General features: G+C 39.8%; 1 pseudogene; it reads right to left on the reverse strand.

Annotated features, from left to right (window-relative positions):
* LOC139367293 (cadherin-23-like) overlaps window positions 1-15,452 on the reverse strand; it is a 187,209-nt pseudogene extending 171,757 nt beyond the window's left edge.
* Between the last annotated feature and the right edge of the window lie 5,493 nt (window positions 15,453-20,945).

Here is a 20,945-nt window from a genome sequence, read left to right on the forward strand (position 1 = left end):
GCTCTAAGACAAGCATGGGGACTGGTCTTGAGATTTTTATTTTCACTGAATCTCCATTTGGGTATTGGTTAGACTACAATAATACAATTAGGGTGTAGAAATGTTATGTGGTTAGTACTGTAGCCTACTCCTGACGTTGTACAGCACCACATTTTCCGTTCCATCTTAACGGAAACCATGAGGGTTTTCATTTTTCTTGGACTAGAAACACCATAATATTAATCCAATGAATTAAGCAACATTTCTTAAAATCAGTCCCATATACTATGTTCTAACAAAAAAGTTTTTTAAGACTTTCAAATGCTTCTCAAAGATGCCCTCTGGTGTTCAAACTAGCACTATCTAGCTTTAATGGTAAAAATGGCTGACAATTAAAGAATGTACCATAGAATTCTGCGGCATCATGCAACTTTTAAAGGACGAACCACTGTAATAATCATGGTGCTTTTTAAGGGTAAATTTAGAAGCATTGGTTGTGGTAAGTATAATTGAAACTTGGGTATCATTATGGTAAGTGCGGAAATAAGTTAGCCAGTTACAATTGTAAATGCTTAGCAGATCATTCAAAAAAGATACATTTTTACCTCACTTTACAAATATAAATGAGGTTGGGTGTGAAAAGGTACGGGAGGGAGAAATATATTTTTGTCATGGGCAAAGAAACTCAGAAGGGGTCATTTATACTAATTAATAAAAAGGTTGATCTAATTGTGCAAACAGATCTTCAAGGAAGATGGATTCCTTTAAATATGCTATTTGACCAAAACAGATCTGGCTAATTAATCTATATGGGCCAAATAATGATGACACACTTTTTAAAAATATATATAATCTACTGAGCTCACAAGCAACAAATTAATAAATCATGGTGGGAGATTATAATATGGTGTTAAGTACCTCAATTCATTGTAAAGGAAAACACAATACAAACTATCACCCTCTAGCACTCACAAATATGGTTACATTAGAACTAGTGTATATTTGGAGGCTGAAAAATCCTGACCTAGTGATATATACATGGAGCAGGCTTAATCAAGCTAGCTGTCGTGATTACTTACTGTTTTCATTCTTGCTAGCCTCAAAAAAAAGTAGTAATAGGAGACCGAATGCTATCGGACCACCATCTAAATGGCCTTCATATAACTCTTACAGAATTTCCACATGGACGGGGATATTGGAAATTTAATCAAAGCCTATTGAATGACAATTTGTTTTAACTAAGACAAAATAATTCATAATTTACTTTTTTTTCTGCAAAACATAGGTACAGGAGATACCATTTATTGTATGGGACACCTTTACATGTACTTTTAGAGGACATTCAATATAATACCCATCATTAAAATTAAAGCAGTTTAGGACAAAAGAGATTAGACCAATAAAGGAAATAGATAACAGCATATGTAGTTGGTAATGGAAACTGTACATAGCGGCACAAAATAGGTCAGAGGAAAAACAAAAATAATTGGAGGTATTCAAGAACGATTATTCAAGAACGATCAAGTGTAATGTATTACAAAAATAAAGCAAATTGGATGTAAAATTGTGCAAAAACATAATCAGTGAATCTTCAACATAGAAATGCTACCAAAAATAATTTACATAAACTTGTAACAAATGACAGTTATCCATGATTCACCAAATTATATTTTGAAAGAGGAACAAAATATTTTAATCATATGTTTTATTTTCAGTCTCCTTCATTTCAGCTGAATGATGTAAACTGTAAGGATTTATTTCTTAATAATAATAATGTAAAATTAACAAATGTACAGCAAGACCTATGTGAAGGCCAACTTAGAGAAAATGACATTTTTGAGGGAATTCAATATTTTCAGTCTGGAAAAACACCAGGGCTTTATGGTATACCAGTAGAGGTATTTCAGACCTTATTTGATGTACTCAAAGATTCATTATAAACATGTTTTAATTACTCCTATAAAAATGGTAGACTTTCAGGTACTCAACAAGAAGGTCTGATTGTACTGTACTACTGCTAAAGAAATCCAAACGCGTATTCAGGTCCAGCCGAACGTCGGACGAAAAGTTCAAAAAGTTATATTACAGGTCGTAGAAACTTGTCGAACTAAGTATAGAATCAATCTTTAGGATGTTGTATCATAAATCTTCAATAATCACGAGCTGTGGCACTCTGCCAGACACCTGACTCAATCCCCTCTCATTCGCCCTCACTTCACAGTAGAAGCCTCAAAGTTCTAAAGACTGTTGGCATCTAGTGGAAGCAATATGACCCCATTTAAACTGTATATTGGAATGGCAAAGAGTTGAAAAACTACAAACCTCAGATTTCCCACTTCCTGGTTGGATTTTTCTCAGGTTTTCGCCTGCCATATGAGTTATGTTATACTCACAGACATCATTCAAACAGTTTTAGAAACTTCAGAGTGTTTTCTATCCAAATCTACTACTACATGCCAGTCTCTGTCCCAATAATTTTTTTTAAGAAACATTTGCGTTGAAAATCCGATATTGTTTGCATAATCAACTTACACACAGCTCCTGAGACACACAATTTTACCCCACCAAACATGCAACCAGGGGTGTGTTCACAGTCCCGAAATGCAGAACAAATTCAAGAAAGCATACGGTATTATATAGAGCCATTATTTCATGGAACTTCGTTCCATTTCATATTGCTGAAATGAACAGCAAACCTTGTTTCAAAAAACAGATAATGCAACAACCCCTCTCCCCTACTTGACCTAGATAGTTTGTGTGTATGTATTGATATGTGTAATGAATGCTCATGGAGAAAAAAGTGTAGATTCACGTGCAGAGCGTGGCAGACGTTTATTAAGCCTTCGCAGAAGGCAGGAATCGTTGTCACAGGCTAGCAATGGTCAAACACAGGTAAACAGTCAAAAACAAGCAATACCTCACAACCATACAAACAGAAAGATCTTTAAAAAAATAGAGAATTGATGAGACCAGGTGAGAAACAAACAAAAATAAAAGACAGGGCTACGTTCCAGAACACAAAGAAAAAGAACAGAAGGTTGACTAAGAAAAGAAAAGCAGAGCCTTACAATATGTAGGCTACATGTGCATTTTTTTTATTTGTTTTTATTGATGTAGTTCTGTCCTTGAGCTGTTCTTGTCTATTAATATTCTGTATTATGACATGTTTTGTGTGGACACCAGGAAGAGTAGCTGCTGCTTTTGCACAGCTAATGGAGATCCTAATAAAATGCAAAACAAATACAACAAAGACATATTGCGGATAATATTTCACAATTACTTGGAACAATTGAAAATTATGAGACCTCCAATATACCAAGCCTGGTATTCATAGCAGATTTTGAAAATGCATTTGATAAAATATGACTAGATCTGCAGTTTCTTGGAAATTTCTTGCATGGAATAGCATTCATTTCCCAGAACAAGAATAGACTGACGAGTTTCAGAAGAAAGGTCTTTGTTTCTGGCCATTTTGAGCCTGTAATCAAACCCACAAATGCAGATTTTCTAGATACTCGACTAGTCTAAAGATGGCCCATTTTATTGCTTCTTTAATCAAAAACAACAGTTTTCATGTCACGACTTCCTCCGAAGATGGTCCCCCTTCTTGTTGGGCTACGTTCTAGCCATCGCTGACCCTCTTTTCATCCTCCATTGGTTTTGTCTTGTCTTCCATCACACCTGGTTCCAATCCCATCAATTACATGTGTATTTAACGCTCTGTTCCCCCTCATGTCCTTGTCGGTGATTGTTTATTGTAAGTGCTTGTGCACGCCTGTCCTGGTGTGAGTCGGGTTATGTACCCATTATTTGATTGTTCAGTTTTCCAGAAAATTATGTCATGGCTTTAGAAGCTTCTGATAGGCTAATGGACATCATTTGAGTCAATTGGAGGTGTACCTGTAGATGTATTTAAAGGCCTACCTTCAAATTCAGTGCCTCTTTGCTTGACATCATAGGAAAATCAAAATAAATCAGCCAAGACCTCAGAAAAAAGTTGTAGACCTACAACAAGTTTGGTTCAACCTTGGGAGCAATATCCAAAAACCTAAAGGTACCACGTTCATCTGTACAAACAATAGTACGCAAGTATAAACACCATGGGACTATGCAGCCGTCATACCGCTCAGGAAGGAGTCACGTTCTGTCTCCTAGAGATGAACATACTTTGGTGCGAAAAGTGCAAATCAATCCCAGAACAACAGCAAAGGACCTTGTGAAGATGCTGGAGGAAACGGGTACAAAAGTATTTATATCCACAGTAAAACTCATCTTATATCGACATAACCTGAAAGGCAGCTCAGCAAGGAAGAAGCCACTGGTCCAAAACCTCCATAAAAAAGCCATACTCCGATTTGCCACTGCACATGGGGACAACGATGGTACTTTTTGGAGAAATGTCCTCTGGCCTGAGCAAAAATAGAACCGTTTGGCCATAATGACAATCGTTATGTTTGGAGGAAAAAAGGGGAGGCTTGCAAGCCGAAGAACACCATCCCAACCGTGAAGCATGGTGAAAGGGGTGCGTGTTGGTGACAGGGAAGTCAGGCGCAGGAGAACAAACTTTGTAAAAACAGAGTTGTTTAATAAATGCTGATAAAACTCCAAAAACCAAAATGTACAAAATAACAAAAGTGGGTAAAAAAAAATGTCGCACACCAACATAATACATGCACATAACATACAATCAAACAATCTCCGTCAAGGACATGAAGGAAAAAAAGAGAGTTAAATACACAACATGTAATTGATGGGATTGGAACCAGGTGTGAAGGAAGACAAGACAAAACCAATGGAAAATTTAAAATTGATCAGTGATGGGTAGAAGGCTGGTGACGTCGACCGCCGAACACCGCCCGCTCTGTCAGGAGGAATGGGCCAAAAATCCACCCAATTTATTGTGTGAAGCTTGTGGAAGGCTACCCAAAACATTTGACCAAAGTTAAACGATTTAAAGGCAATGCTACCAAATACTAATTGAGTGTATGTAAACTTCTGGCCCACTGGGAATGTGATGAAAGAAATAAAAGCTGAAATGAATCACTCTCTCTACTATTATTCTGACATTTCACATTCTTAAAATAAAGTGTTAATCCTAATTTTTTTTTTGTGAAAAATTGTGAAAAACTGAGTATAAATGTATTTGGCTAAAGTGTATGTAAACTTCCAACTTCAACTGTATGTAGCAGAAAAGCTGTGTGTCCTCAGAAGAGGGAGAGTGGTGGATGGGTTAATAAATAAAAATAAGTATTCACAATGATGGTGAAACTTTCAGAAATATAGGGATTAAGTGGGTTAAAATCTTCCTAGAAGTGCAACAGGGTTGACGGAGGGACATGTCAAAATACCGAATTTTTGCACTTTAGCAAGCCTTTATTCATATTAACAATCAGATTTTTAAAAAATCTCCATATGGTCTATATTACGATCACTTCACTTATTAATATAACATGCTTTTAATATTCAATATTGGTGCACAATTTCTAAATAAAATAACAAACAACGCAAAGGGCACTCTTTGCGTGGAATGACCCAGAAATCAACACGGATGGAAAAAGACGACAATAGACACACATGCCCATGCACATGACGCAAGTACATACACACACACGTCCAAGTCTATATTTTAGTGTCAAGTTACGGTAATAGATTGAACAATGGAAAAATTAGGTCTCTGCACAACACTTAAATCAGAAACAATCACCTAAATACATTGACAGACAAAATGGTTGTCTGGAGCTTATTCTATTTGTGTGTGTGTTCCAAAGTTCAGCCACACTGAAAAAAAAAATGTAAGGCAATCAGATAAAGTGCATTCAAACTCAAAATTGAGCTCAGGTGCATCCTGTTTCCATTGATCATCCTTGAGTTGTTTCTACAACTTGGATTGGAGTCCACCTGTGGTACATTCAATTAATTAGACATGATTTGGAAAGGCACACACAGGTCTATATAAACATCCCACAGTTGACTGTGCATGTCAGAGCAAAAACCAAGCCATGACGTCGAAAGGAATTGTCTGCAGAGCTCCGAGACAGGATTGTGTCGAAGCACATATCTGGGGAAGGGTACAAAAAAATGTTTGCAGCATTGAAGGTCCCTAAGAACACAGTGGCCTCCATCATTCCTAAATGGAAGAAGTTTGGAACCACCAAGACTCTTCCTACAGATGGCCGCCTGGCCAAACTGAGCAATTGGGTGAGAAGGGCCTTCGTCAAGGAGGTGACCAAGAACCTGATGGTAACTCTAACAGAGCTCCAGAGCACCTCTGTGGAGATGGGAGAACCTTCCAGAAGCACAACAATTTCTGCAGCACTCCACCAATCAGGCCTTTATGGTAGTGGCCAGACGGAAGGAACTCCTCTGTAAAAGGCACATGAGAGCCCGCTTGGAGTTTGCCAAAAGGCACCTAAAGACCCTCAGGCCATGAGAAACAAGATTCTCTGGTCTGATGAAACCAAGATTGAACTCTTTGGCCTGAATGCCAAGCGTCACGCCTGGAGGAAACTTGCCACCATCCCTATGGTGAAGCATGGTGGTGGCATCATCATTCTGACCTTCCAACAGCCAAGTCAATGCAGGAGTGGCTTTGGGACAAATCTCTGAATGTCCTTGAGTGTCTCAGCCAGAGCCCGGACTTGAACTCGATCGAATATCTCTGGAGAGACCTGAAAATAGCTGTGCAGCGACGCTCCCCATCCAACCTGACAGCGCTTGAGAGGATCTGCAGAGAGGAATGGGAGAAACTCCCCAAATACAGGTGTGCCAAGCTTGTAGCGTCGTACCCAACAAGACTTGAGGCTGTAATCGCTGCCTCAACAAAGTACTGATTAAAGGGTCTGAATACTTATGTAAATGTGATATTTCCATTTTTTTATTTTATAAATTAGCAAACATTTCTACAAACGTGTTTTTGCTTTGTCATTATGGGGTATAGTGTGTAAATTGATGAGGGAAAAAAATAATGTAATACATTTAAGAATAAGGCTACAACGTAACAAAATGTGGAAAAGGTGAGGGGGTCTGATTACTTTCCGAATGCATTGTATAGCTGAACCAATCTACATTCTCAAGTTGAATGGTATGTTCGCTCAACATTGAGTGAATAAGTCCAACTATTAACAGATTGCATTTGTTTAGAAAATGATGTTTTATGTTTATGTATCATAACATTAATTAACCAAACAATGTACATACAAAAACACAGGTATTGAAATAAACATTTTTTGTAATCAACCTGCAGTAGAGCATACGGATATGGATATGTGATAATGATGGGTGTGGTTTTAAGTAAAAATGGATTTCTAATTTTACTCAACAAGCTTGTTCAAATTCAGCTCACTTCAAGCAGAGTTTGCTGAGTAAACAAACTTTAAATCACTGCTTCTTAATGCAACCGCTGTGTTACATTTATTTTTAACGTTACAGAAATCGCTCACTAGGCAATAATCTGAGGCGGCGCTCAGACGTAAGCAATATTTCTCCGCTATGTTGGAGTCAACAGAAATACAAAATTACAACATAAATATTCCCTTACCTTTGATGTCTTCGATCAGAATGTAGTGGAAGGAGTCATACTTACCCAATACATCGTTTGGTTTCAAGTCGTGTGTCTTTGTATTAGCATATGCTACCACTTTCAGCTGAAATGCATCCAAAATGACTTCTGGTCCCGAACAGTTGCGCATCAAAACTTCAAAATTACATATTATATGTTGATTAAACTGGTCAAACTAAGTGCAGAATCAAGCTTTAGGATGTTATAAACGTACAAAACAATTCTCAATTCAACCGGACAATCACACTTCTTCTCAGGCGAGCTGGAACAAAGGAAGCTCTGTGCCCAAAGCGTGCCCTAACGCACATGTATTTTCTCGCGACACCCACTCTTTCGCCGCCCAAAGGGTCAAAAACTCGCAGGATTTGCACAATTAAACGCTCTACTGAATGAGGCCATCTAGTGGAAGACATAGAAAGTGTCTCCAGATCCATAGCTGGTTGGGAAGGGTGGGGGCGATGACGTCAAAGTTACCCCAACTTTCAGTATTCCAAAACTAGTTTGGGAGATTGCCTGCCCTGTGAGTTCTGCTATACTTACAGACATAATTCAAACGGTTTTAGAAGCTTTAGAGTGTTTTCTATCCAATAATAATTATTATTTGCATATATTAGCAATTTTGGACAGAATTTTTTTTAGTTTACTATGGGCACGCAATTCATCCAAAGGGGGCAGTATTATGCCTAGTCTTTTAACACATTAGCTCAAATTCATGTCCTTTTTAAGTCCACTCAACTCACACAACACTTATTAAGCAATTGGTTCCCACATTAAAAAATATTTCAGTTTACTATAAAATACTCCAGTACTTACTATAGAATTCTGTAGAATAATTCTGTAAATACTACAGTAATGTCTTCAAAAACACAAGCGTTTTTTTTTTTTACCATAGTAAATACTATATTTCATTTGCACATACCATGCCCATTCCCCTGCCCCATATCCCAATCTGTGCCACTCATAAGTGAGAAACCTACATTCCAAGTATAGACCAGGTTATAGAAAAGAGCACAAGCGTTGAACTGTCCATTCAGACCCCAGTCCTACCTACCTACAGGTTACAGACAATTTGCTATTTTAGTATTTCTCCAGTAGGTTTCCTCAAGGAAAAAGCCTCCACTTCTATGTCAAAGATAATAAAACAAAAACACAATAGTAAATACGACAGTAATTTTCGCAAAACACTACAATAAATACTACAATCTGCAAAAACACTACATCAATTACTAGTTTTATCACTAATGTCTTCCAGGTGTGTCACACTGCTATGGCTGACCTAATAAAACAACACATTTTCATTTATAAAAACATATATATATAAATATATATATATATATATATATATATATATATATGCATGTATATACATATACATACATACATACATACATACTACAGTAGTTATACTATAGTTAACTGTAAATAATACAGTATTCATTTGTGTTTTTGAAGACTTTAGCACACAAGCTCAAATTATTGTCCTTTTAAAGTCCACTCAACTCACATAATAACACTGTGTAAGCCATTGGTTAAGTTGGCTTTTTTATAGTTCATAGACATAAAAATACCAAATGTATAAGATGAAATAGGTATTACACATAGTAGACATCAAGATATCAAGTGTTGAGCATTAATCAATGCTCTCAGATATATGCATAGGGACAGATGGAGACCTCTAGACATTAATATACCGTAAGCCTTGAAAATAAAAGTTGTACCAAAACTAATCTCAACTATAGGGTGGATCTCATATTGACTACTTTCCATTCAACCTTCCTCCTCCCTTATCTCTCCGTCTATTCCTCATTTACACTCTCTCTCTGTCCATCCTTTCTCTCTCTCCCCCCCATCTCCCTCTCTCAATCTATCCTTCCTTCCACCCTTCTCTCCATGGCTCTTGGTATTAGTGTCACCCAGTCACTTCTCACTAACCACCCCATTCAATTTCATCTTTCGGAGACGATACAGAAACCATTACGCATAGAGCAAATCACAGTAATGTGTGTGTGTGTGTGTGTGTGCGTGCTATGGTATATGTGGTGGGAGTGGTGGGAGTGTAACAACAGTACAAACCATTTCTTTATGCCAACATTAATTACTTAGTTTAACAGATTCTTAAATTAATAGGATCGTTTCAGAATGTCATTGTTTATAGGTCATATGTAAAATAATGGTTTTAATACAATTAATGTAATATGTGTATAATAACTTCAGGCAGGATAATGTGATACACAGAGGTGTAAATTATTAGGGCTTAAGTTATGCTTTCATAATAATTAGAATTGTACAAAGAGAAAGAGAAAAAGGGACTAGATCACATGAATCTGATTTCTACTTTATAGTGACACAGGGCACATCAAATAGTGGAAGTTCTCTGTTGTTCTGCCCAATCCAACATCAAGCTCTAAACATCTCATTCACAGGCATAATGAACACTCTCTGATACACTTTGCCAAACCAATCTGAGAGATCAGTGTGTGCGTACATGTGTCTGTCTGCCTGCCTGTCTGCGTGCCTGTCTGTCTGTCTGCCTGCCTGCCAGCCATGCTCCCTGCCCCAGCCCAACCCTCCAGCCATCCTTCGAACCTCTTGTGATTTCAACATCATTGTGACATCAATGTAACATAAATGAAATATCAGCTCACATGGATGCTGTGGCAGTCAGTACAGTGTAGCTAGATGGATACTGCACAGGTATGATGACCTGACCACTCTCAAGCTTTGATCCTGTTTGACTTTCTATGGTCTATCATTGTTTAAGTAACTTGTGTCCTCCATTGAATAGATTGATTAAAACGGACATTCCCATTCAAGTCAATATTCCTTGATTACATTTACTGTAAATTCTGGTGGCCATATTGAGTGCACCCATATTCTAGTCATTATATTTCTAGGGTGTGGCCTGTCCACCCCCAGCTAAAATGAAGACCGGTTTAAAATAGCAGCCAATGTAAGAGCTATCAGCACCGCGAGGGACACTGAGATAGGGCTGATAGAAAATACAGAAATAGGCTGAGGACGGATTTTCCTTCACCTGCTGCCTGACAGAGTGTGTTGTTGGGGGGGGAGTAAACAGATAAGCTCAATGTTAGCTATCCAGCAGTGCAGTGGATGTCTGCTTGTCTGTCTGCCTGTTTGCCAATATATTCAATCCATCTGTATAGTGCCTTTCAGGGCCAGACTTGGCATGGCTGTACTATCTCCCTCTGCATCACTATTGCCTTATCTGTGTTCAATATTCTACAACACGATAAATAAATAATTGATGAGTTATGGCGTTGGTAAAATAAGCAGAGCGAGATATAGTACATAAAATGTAGATGTTTTTGGGGGTTTGTGTGTGAGCGCGTGCCTGTCTGTCTGTTCATGCATTCCATGTCCATTACTCCATCTGTCTGTCTGACTATACAGTATAAGTCATGAATGGGAGAGAGTGGAATTCAAAGAAAGAAAGAGGGGAAGTCAGAGAAAGAAATAAAAAAGAAAAGACAGACAGAGCAAGAGAAATAGTGTGTTTGTGGGATCGGGGTGAGCAGCAGGACACAGAAAACACTGGGTGAGTCTCAGAAAAGTCATTAGTAGTGGCATTTGATGGTGGCGGCGTGTCAATGACACAGAGACTAGCTCGCAGTGGGAGAGGGTTTAGGGCCAGGAAGCATGGGAGTAAAGGCTGGGGAATGGATTGGGACTCCCTGGGGTGACTGGTGTTATTAAAAACTGTTCAACTAGTGAGTTATACATACAGACACAAACATGCACAAAAGCACACAATAAAGCATGCACACACAAACGGACAGACACAGACACACACAGACTACATTTCTAATGTACATTGTACTTTAAGGTGTGTTATGCTAAATTTAGAGCAAGAATCATAGGGCTGAAAGACAGTATTACCACCTTTCTTGGGCTCATACCAAATAGTAAACTAATAGGGATACAACTTACTCTAAAATGTGAAAAACACAGTATGTAGCACTCCTGCACTATTACCACCATTACATTAAATGGGGAATTTGGCTGAGGCCCATCTGTTGTTTTAGTCGAACATTGTGTTTGGGTAATATTCTCTGAATGTGTCCCAAACGGCACCTTATGTCCTATATAGTACACTACTTTTGACCAGAGCCCTATGGGAGGATCTGATGGGCCATAATCAAAAGTAGTGTACTAAATAGGGAATAGGGTGCCATTTGAGACGCATTAGGTCTCATTTATATTTGAGTCATTTAGCAGACACTCTTATCCAGAGCAACGTACAGTTATCTCGGTCTCCACACACTGTGCCATGGCTGCTTGCTGTAAATCTGTCCAGCTCATTAGCGCTGACACAGGGAATGCTAGCTGCCCACCTGCTCCCCTTCACACTCTTTATAGCACCACAAATTAAACCCACAATTACGGTACGCATGCCAGCGCACGTGCGCACACACTCCTCTTTTACAACTCCTCAATTACACACATTCCTCTCGTCTTTACTACTCTACAGCTACCCATCCACAGGTCATGTTGAGCTGTTTTCTGTATTCCTGTTCTCACTTTCCCACTCCCTCTTCCAGCTCTTTCCCATTTCTTCCATTGTTACTTTTTTCCTCAATGTCCTCCTCTGTCTCTGTATATGTATCTCTCTACATACCACATCTCTCTCTTTCTCACTCACATCTCTTTCCACTCCTTTCTGTTATTTTTCCTCTCCGTCAAACTGGTTCCGTCTCTGTCCATCCCCCTCCTTCTCTGCCTGTCTGTTTTTCTCTGCATTCAACTTCAGGAACTAGCTTATCGTCTCAGAGTTGCTGATGGAAGTCATAATCTGTGATTGGCCGGCTACTGTGGCACATACGGTGAGTGACAGGTTGATGGAGTGATGTCGCAGCGTATTTGCTTTGCCCAACGGAGGTCACCGGAAGTCACAGAGGTAATGAGGCCATAAAAATGCAGAGGACAGAAAGTTGTTGTAGGAAGAGGATGAGAAGGAGGGAGGGAGGGGATGGAGGAAACAAGATAGAACAGGGAACGAAGTCACAACACCCTCACTGCATCATCTCGTCCTCAGCTTCCCCATGGCTTAGTACTGAGTATTCGGTGAGCTACAGCTGGTGCTCGGAGTACATGTATCATACACAAACATGGCCTCAGATAATGTTCATGAATTGCCTGGCTGGGACAGTATAAATGTGAAAAGAACAGTGGAAACACTCTTATGGATGCAATAGTGACACTTCAGTAAACAGGCATTTGCCATGGTTTATCATTAAATGAATCATGGCTTGGATTTTAGGCAATCAGCATCCAAGACCGGAACAGTCTATGAAAATGTTGTTATGCTGTACCTACAGCAAGGACAACCTGCCTTGCCTGCCCTAAAGGCCTCTATCTATTCAAAGGTATAATTGCAGCAATTTGTGGGCTCCCGAGTGGCGCAGTGGTCTAAGGCACTGTATCTCAGCGCAAGCGGCGTCACTACAATCCCTGATTCATATCCAGGCTGTATCACATCTGGATGTGATTGGGAGTCCCATAGGGAGGCACACAATTGGCCCAGCGTTGTCCGGGGTAGGCCATCATTGTAAATAATAATTTGTTCTTAACTGATTTGCCTAATTAAATAAAGGTTCAAATAAAAAATTTAAGCTTAGCAGCTCTTTGTAACTAGAACCCAGAGAACCTCAAATAATGCAGAGAAAACCCTGATAGAACCCTCAGACAATCCTGAGAGAACCCTGAAAAAACACAGAGAGAGACCTGAGACAACTCTTCACTCCACTCATAGGAGAAGGTAAAGGGGGCAGGCTAAACAGCCCCCTCTTTCTCTGAATTTATTTGCTTGACTTTATGGATTGAAGAGGGGAAAAATCCCAGTGGCTTTGAAGATTTGAAGAAGACTGGAGATAGGCTATGCACTCAATATAAACACAACACGATATATGTGTGTGCGTGGCTGAGATAGATTTCAGCCTCTGTTTGAAGTTCCAGACTTCAACATTCTACTCTACTCTGGCAATTACTTCATATCAACAATCAGATGGGGGAGAGGGCAAAAAGAAGGGAGGGGGGAGAGAGGGAGGGAGAGGGGGATTTTGAGAGAGTGAGAAGGGGAGTGAGCCTGCCCCCCTTCCTCTCCTCCTTCAGACCAGAGAGTGAGGGAAACTGTAAGAGGGAGATAGAGACTAACAGAGGGAGAGGGAGGGAGGGAGAGAATGAGAGGTGGGAGAGAGACTGAAATAGGAGGGAGAGACTTAGTGGAGGTAGTAGCCTGAGAGAGAGAAAGAAAAGCTGTAGTGGGAGTGATTGAGGACCACTGCAGAGGGAGAGTTGTGTTATATTTGTATGGCCATTTGGATTACTTTCTCCAAATATGAGAAAGAAGAGGACTCCCAAACCAGTGGTTGGTTATCATGCAGGTCTACAGCCATTTGCACTGCCAACTTGTTGTAAAGTTGCATGTCTGATAAGTCAACCAATTATAGAGAGACATTGACTCAAAGATTCTCACTGTCTGTGTATTATATCGAGCAAGAGAAACTATGCTTTTTCTCATAAATCAGTAGAAAACTGTCACACACACATAACACAAGACTTCTTGTTTCAGTTTTACATTTCCCCCAGCAATGGTTAAGGTTAGGATTGTAAGAGGGAAACTGATCCTAGATCTATACCAAGGGGAGACTTCATCCCGCAGTGACTGCAGAGGACAATGATAGTGTTCCCCAGAAGGACAGTGGGACAAGTTAGGGAGGACAGTTATATACAGTAGCTATTACACATTCCATATACATGACTGTAGCCTACCTCTGCAATGTGTACTGTGTATGGCTGGCCATGGAAAGTAGGGGAGTTGTCATTCACATCTCCTATCTGAATATTCACTGTGTCTTTGACCACCTGCGAAAGCACAAGAGGTCCTAATGTTTAATACACAAACACACAGACCGAGAGAAACACAGACACACAATACACTTACTCTATGTACAGAATGAGGGTGGTGTCTTAACCCATAGGAATGTGTTGGTTGAAATGTCATTGTGTTTTAGTGCATCAGGGAGAGGTGTGGCAGTGGTTAGAGTGTTGGACTAGTAACCGAGAGGTAGCAAGATCAAATCCCTGAGCTGACAAGGTAAAAATCTGTCGTTCTGCCCCTGAACAAGGCAGTTAACCCACTGTTCCTAGGCCGTCTTTGAAAATAAGAATTTGTTCTTAACTGACTTGCCTAATTAAATGAAGGGAATGTACAAAATCAGAACAGTACATGTTAGACAGGTGTCAGAGTGAGTAACATACACAATCAATCAACTCCCTGACACATACAAATATTACACACACTCTATGCATAGAATGAGTGTATGAATTTAGTGTCTTAACCATTACCCATAGGGTTGTGTAGGTTGAAATGTCAGTGTATTTTAGCATTTGAACGTTGCGTGTGAGACAGGTGTCAGAGTGAATAATAGTTGGTCAGGTGGAGTTGTATCTACAGTGTGTGAGCTGCTTGACATCCAGGATGTGTAACAGTGTTGACTCTTGGCTCTTACCCCTTGGCTGTCACTCACAAAGAACTCCACCTGCATCTCCGACTTGGTCTGGAAGAGATGGAGAGAGATGTCAGCAAAACCCTTCATAAGGGAGGGAGGAAGTGTGGGGAGGGAATGGAGACAGGGTGTGTGCGTTTGTGTGGGTGTGCGCATGCACGTGTGGGTGGTTGTGTGTGTGCCTGTGTCTTCTAACCTCGCGGTCCAGGGGCTGTCGTAGCCACACTACTCCAGTGTCTCTCTCCACTGCAAAGTACCTCATGGCCTCCTCTCCCACTACCCCGAAAATGAGGGGCTCCTGGTCTGGGTCTTCCGCCTGCAGCTGGGTTACTGATGTGCCTGACATGCATAGGAGAAGACAGGGGTAATAGGTCAATCCCAGGAAACATTGGTTGTGCCCAAAATGGCACCCTATTCTCTATTCCGTGTATTGCTTTGGGTGAAATGGCACCCTATTCCACATTTGGCTCTCTAATCTCCATTTAGTGCACTACTTTTTTGGCCGGCTGCACTATAAATAGGGAATAGGGTTCCATTTCGGCTGCAACGTTAATATATCAAGAAACAAAAAAGGCAGCCAGCTGTATTACTCCTTGCTATGCCATAATTCTTGAAAATTGAGGATGGGGGCTAGAGGTTCTTTATGGTAGATTTAAACTGAGGTTCTGGTAGAGTGACAAGTCACCCACACGAAGAACATGGAGGGCCATTAAGAGGTTAAAGTGTTGCTGTGTAGTGTATTTACCAGCATGGCACACACACACACATTCACACACACGCACTAACACACATGCAAACACAGGCAGGCAAACACACACGTAGGCAAGCACACACAAGCACAGGCACACTAACATTTAGTATCCTCTCCATCGCCTCGCTCTCTCTCCATTAGACTACTGTAGAGTTGAAGCCAAACTAAATCAAGCCTGTCACTTCCAGGCCCCGGCTGATAACACAAAGACCAATTAGGCTCCACAATCACACACACCCCCCCCCCCCTCTTTTTATTAATATAACCCATTTTCACCATGAAAGGGAGGCAAAAATGACTAATTAATATTACAATTTATGAACCCTTCTCATTGCATCTAATGAGATTTATGCAAATTATGCTGCTTTCAATATGAATTTGGTTGAAGACCGTGCAAATTAAGCACTTTATCTCACACTCATCAATAATAACTGCGTAAGTCACCCTATCTCGCACACTCTCCCTCTTGCTCTCCTCCATTGAAAAGGAAATGTCCACTGCATGTGGAAATACATGGTTCAAATGGCACCCTATTCACTATATCGTGCACAACTTCAAAAGTAGTGCACTACATAGGGAACAGGGTGTCATTTGAGATACAGTTATGAGTGTAAGAAATTGTACGTTCATGCCAGGATTCTGTCTCTACAAGCCACAGTAATGTGGAAGATTAATTAGGGATAGCCTCCTTTAAAAAAAAATGACATACACACACACTGCCTGTAGCAAGGATATGCATATTCTTGGTACCATTTGAAAGGAAACACTTTGAAGTGTGGAAATGTGGATTGAATGTAGGAAAATATAACACAATAGATCTGGTAGAACAAAATACAAAGAAAAAACAACTGTTTTTTTTTGCATTTTTTTTCTACCACCATCTTTGAAATCCAACAGAAACGTCCCAAATCTAGCGATCACTATGGTTGTAATTCCGATGGTGCCCACAAGAGGGCAGCAGTGTATGTGCAAAGTTTCAGACTGATAACTTGAAGTATTAGCAAGCTACATGACATTTAGTATGAAGTCACCCAGGTGTCCTTCACGACTTGCCCAAATGTACATTTACATTACATTTTTTTCTGCAAGAATATCGTCATATGTATACTTGGACTTTGATTTAGCTTTTCCAGTATTAGTAGCCATTTTGTAAGTTCAACATTAGCAAAACACCCAGTTTTCATAACTCTCCATATTCTTGCCATTTTTGTCCAAAAGGAAAAGGCTTGCTGTCGCACAAGGTTAGCAGCAAATTTGTGAGACAGATACAGGGTTTCAACATACTAACGTAAAGCCCAGCTCATTGGCAATCGAGCTAGCTTTGTTTGACCCCAATTGGTGCTTGTTTGACAAAGTTACAGTCAATCAAGTGAAGACCGCCTGTGTCATCGGCACGCCATGAAGGCGCTCTCTGACCAAATTTGGTGTCCTATAGGATATACTACACTCCTAATGATATAGTGAAATCTGGTTACGTTCTAGGATCGCTGAGGAATAAATACGAATGTAATTTTACTGGTTGAAACAACGTTTAGGGATAGATTTTCATAGATTCCTTTCTTTGCAAATTGAACGAGTGGAAATACAAAATCGATCGTGCATGCTATATGGAACTTTTTAGGACGTGAAAAATGATTTAATCTAACAAAACGACACTTGTCGTGTTTTGTTATGTCATGTTATCTCTGGGAACCTTGGGATGATAAATCAGAGCAAGATATCAGAATGTAAGTACACATTTCACCTTCAGAGGTGAATTTATCAAACCTGTCGCGGTGAAAAAAGTGTTTTGTTGTTTTGAGCTCTCCTCAAACAATAGCATGGCATTTTTTCGCAGTAATAGCTACTGTAAATTGGACAGTGCAGTTATATTAACAACAATTTAAGCTTTCAGCCGATATATGACACTTACAGTTGAAGTCGGAAGTTTACATACACCTTAGCCAAATACATTTAAACTCAGTTTTTCACAATTCCTGGCATTTAATCCAAGTAAAAATGCCATGTTTTAGGTCAGTTAGGATCACCACTTTATTTTAAGAATGCGAAATTTCAGAATAATAGAAGAGAGAATGAATTATTTCAGATTTTATTTATTTCATTACATTCCCCATGGGTCACAGGTTTGCATACACTCACTTATTATTTGGTAGCATTGCCTTTAAATTGTTTAACTTGGGTCAAATGTTTCCAGCTTTCCACAAGCTGTATGCATGTATGCATGGGGTCATTGTCCATTTGGAAAACCGATTTGTGCATTAACTTCCTGACTGATGTCTTGAGATGTTGGTTCAATATATCCACATAATTTTCCTTCCTCGGGATGCCATCTATTTTGTGAATTGCACCAGTCCCTCCTGCAGCAAAGCACCCCTACAACATGTTGCTGCCACCCCCTTGCTTCAGTGTTGGGATGGTGTTCTTCGGCTTGCAAGACCTCCGATGGTCATTATGGCCAAACAGTTATATTTTTGTTTCATCAGACCAGAGGACATTTCTCCAAAAAGTATGATCTTTGTCCCCATGTACAGTTGCAAACCGTAGTCTGGCTTTTTTATGGAGGTTTTGGAGCAGTGGCATCTTCCTTGCTGAACCTTTCAGGTTATGTCAATATAGGACTAGTTTTACTGTGGATATAGATACTTTTGTATCTGTTTCCTCCAGCATCTTCACAAGATCCTTTGCTGTCATTCTAGGACTGATTTTCACTTTTCGCACCAAAGTACATTCATTTCTAGGAGACAGAACGCGTTTCCTTCCTGAGTGGTATGACGGATGTATGGTCCCATGGTGTTTATACTTGCGTACTATTGTTTGTACAGATGAACGCCGTACCTTAAGGTGATTGGAAATTGCTCCTAAGGATTAACCAAACTTCTACAATTTTATTTCTGAGGTCTTGGTTGATTTATTTTGATTTTCCCATGATGTCAAGATAAGAGGCAATGAGTTTGAAGGTTGGCCTTCAAATACATCCAGAGATACACCTCCAATTGACTTGAATGATGTCAATTAGCCTATCAGAAGCTTCTAAAGCCATGACATCATTTTCTGGAATTTCCCAAGCTATTTAAAGGCACAGTCAACTTAGTGTATGTAAAGTTCTGACCCACTGAAATTGTGATACAGTGAATTATAAGTGAAATAATCTGTCAGTAAACAATTGTTGGAAAAATGACTTGCGTCATGCACAAAGTAGATGTCCTAAATGGCTTGCCAAAACTATAGTTTGTTAACAATAAATGTGTGGAGTGGTTGTGAACTTGTATGTAAACCTCTGACTTCAACTGTATATGACATTTGTTGTTTCTCTAAAATCTGCGATCATGACATACAGCGCTTGATTTTATTTTTTATTTATTTCACCTTTATTTAACCAGGTAGGCAAGTTGAGAACAAGTTCTCATTTACAACTGCGACCTGGCCAAGATAAAGTATAGCAGTGTGAACAGACAACAACACAGAGTTACACGAGTAAACAATAAACAAGTCAATAACACAGTAGAAAAAAATTAGTCTATATACATTGTGTGGAAAAAGGCATGAGGAGGTAGGCAAATAATCACAATTTAGCAGAATAACACTGGAGTGATAAATGATCAGATGGTCATGTGCAGGTAGAGATACTGGTGTGCAAAAGAGCAGAAAAGTAAATAACTAAAAACAGTATGGGGATGAGGTAGGTAAATTGGGTGGGCTATTTACAGATGGACTATGTACAGCTGCAGCGATCGGTTAGCTGCTCAGATAGCAGATGATTAAAGTTGGTGAGGGAGATAAAAGTCTCCAACTTCAACGATTTTTGCAAATCATTCCAGTCACAAGCAGCAGAGAACTAGAAGGAAAGGCGGCCAAATGAGGTGTTGGCTTTAGGGATGATCAGTGAGATACATCTGCTGGAGCGGGTGCTACGGGTGGGTGTTGCCATCGTGACCAGTGAACTGAGATAAGGTGGAGCTTCACCTAGCATGGACTTGTAGATGACCTGGAGCCAATGGGTCTGGCGACAAATATGTAGCGAGGACCAGCCGACTAGAGCATACAGGTCGCAGTGGTGGGTGGTATAAGGTGCTTTAATAACAAAACAGATGGCACTATGATAAACTGCATCCAGTTTGCTGAGTAGAGTATTGGAAGCTATTTTGTAGATGACATCGCCGAAGTCGAGGATCGGTAGGATAGTCAGTTTTACTAGGGTAAGTTTGGTGGCGTGAGTGAAGGAGACTTTGTTGCGGAATAGAAAGCCGACTCTAGATTTGATTTTAGATTGGAGATGTTTGATATGAGTCTGTAAGTAGAGATTACAGTCTAGCCAGACACCTAGATACTTATAGATGTCCACATATTCTAGGTTGGAGCTGTTGGCCGAGGTTGGAGTAGCCAGGAGGAAGGCATGACCAGCCGTTGAGAAATGCTTGTTGAAGTCCCGTTGGCGGAACGCCTATCCCCAACTCCTACATAGGGAAAGAGAGTGTGATTGAGTGTAGAACATTAAGTGTAGAGGGCTTTTTGCTGCGAGTAGAAGTGACATTGTGTATGAGTGGGAGGTCTCATGTGTGCTCGTCTGGGCTAAAGGATGTATTCATTGATTTGAGTATTATGTGCATGTATGACTGCACAGGGATGTACATATGTTTGTTGACATTCACTCGAGTGGTGTGTGTGTTTGTGTGTGTGTGTGTGTGTGTGTTTGCTGGTTCCATAATACTCAACTTGAAACTCAGTTCCATAACACGGTCATAATCTTTTCATAATATGGTCATAATACTGTCATTACCCATATTTGCTGCTGTTGTGACATACATAAGTGTCAAAACCCACATTTATTCAAATGTTTTCTCTGCCAAGAAGTTTCCTTTCTATTAAAAGTTTGTTTCTTAAGTCCTTCGTTGTTGCTGTAATGAATTCTTTATCATATCTTTAAAAACGTGTAGAAAATACACTTTATGACACTGTCAAGAAGCATTATGACCATCATAATCATATAAGCTAGATAGGCCTATTATGTAAACTCAGCAAAAAAGAAACGTCCCTATTTCTTTCAAAGATTATTTTTATGAATTCAAATATCTTCACAGATCTTCATTGTAAAGGGTTTAAACACTGTTTCGCATGCTTGTTCAATAAACCA

Source organism: Oncorhynchus clarkii, chromosome 16, assembly GCF_045791955.1.
Source record: "Oncorhynchus clarkii lewisi isolate Uvic-CL-2024 chromosome 16, UVic_Ocla_1.0, whole genome shotgun sequence".
Classification (NCBI taxonomy): domain Eukaryota; kingdom Metazoa; phylum Chordata; class Actinopteri; order Salmoniformes; family Salmonidae; genus Oncorhynchus; species Oncorhynchus clarkii.